The sequence below is a fragment of the Otolemur garnettii genome, unplaced genomic scaffold (assembly GCF_000181295.1).
Source record: "Otolemur garnettii isolate 467f Iridium unplaced genomic scaffold, OtoGar3 scaffold00037, whole genome shotgun sequence".
Classification (NCBI taxonomy): domain Eukaryota; kingdom Metazoa; phylum Chordata; class Mammalia; order Primates; family Galagidae; genus Otolemur; species Otolemur garnettii.
In genome coordinates, this window is record NW_003852432.1 from 13004049 (window position 1) to 13005304 (window position 1256).

A 1256-nucleotide genomic window follows, 5' to 3' on the forward strand; every position below is an offset into this window, starting at 1 on the left:
TGTCTGGGAAGTGATCTGCCCCTGGATGTGGTAGCAAAGTTCCACAGAAAAAAGTAAAACTTGCTGCTGACGAAGATGATGACAATGATGAAGAAGAAGAAGAAGAAGATAATTTTGATGAGCCGGAAACTGAAGAAAAAGCTTCAGTGAAGAAATCTGTGCAAGACATCCAGCCAAAAATGCACAAAAATCAAATCAGAATGGAAAGGATTCAAAACCATCAACACCAAGATCACAAGGTCAAGAATCCTTCAAAAAACAGGAAAAAACTCCTAAAACACCAAAAGGACCTAGTTTGGTAGAAGACATTAAGGCAAAAATGCAAGCAAGTATAGAAAAAGCTCATTGAACATTCCTGGGCACTACTGGTAAATTAAGCCCAAAGATGGGGCGAGAGGAAAAGGAGAGACAAATGTAGTCCATACTGAGTATCATCAACAATCCAGACTGAAGTCTTCTATTTTAATCTCAATCCCTCTTTCCTGATTTGCTACCCATGCCCCCTTCCAGGCTGGAACAATCTCACGTTTGATTTCCCAAAGCACTTTCATTTTGACTGTGAACGATCTTTGCGTATGCTTTCCATTACTTGTACACTTGCCTCACCTCTTTGACAATGTTTTAAATTACCTTCGTATCTCCTTAGCTGCTCAAGAAATATTTGAATGACTCAAATTAAAAAAAAAAAGGTAAATGATGTCACTATTGTCAGCATCTATACTTTTAAGGAATTCCTGGAGGTGGTGATGATTCAAACCCTTGTCTCTTGAAATTTAAGGTCTTGATGATGATGTGTATGATGTTATCTATTTTGAAAACTTTACGCATAAATTTTCATGATGCACTATGCAAGGACACCTTACCAAAAGTGAGCTTTGGTGACAACTGCACTGTAGTCTATTAATTTTACAAGTCCGTATCTTTTACCTACTATTGCCAGGGCATCATCAGAAACTATACCAGATACATTCACGATGGACAAAGAAAATTGCTTTAACTTGTTTTTATGTGCTTCATCCAAATCTCTTGATTTAGTTGTGTCTTTTAACGGAATTGAATAAGCCATTTCTTCAGTTTAATGGCATGTTAGTCACAGCCTTTCTGCTAGTTACCTTTTCTGTCTATCAGTTTGGTAAGTAATACTTACATTCATTTCTATTCTATTTCTGCCGTAAATTTTATTGTATTTTATTTTTTTTATTAAATCATAGCTGTGTACATTAATACTACCATGGGGTACAGTGTGCTGTTTCTTT

The 1256-nt window shown here is 36.2% G+C and overlaps 1 pseudogene; it reads left to right on the plus strand.

Moving 5' to 3' along the window:
• The window catches only part of LOC100962563, a 1048-nt pseudogene extending 426 nt beyond the window's left edge, over positions 1-622 (plus strand).
• The last annotated feature ends 634 nt before the right edge of the window (positions 623-1256 follow it).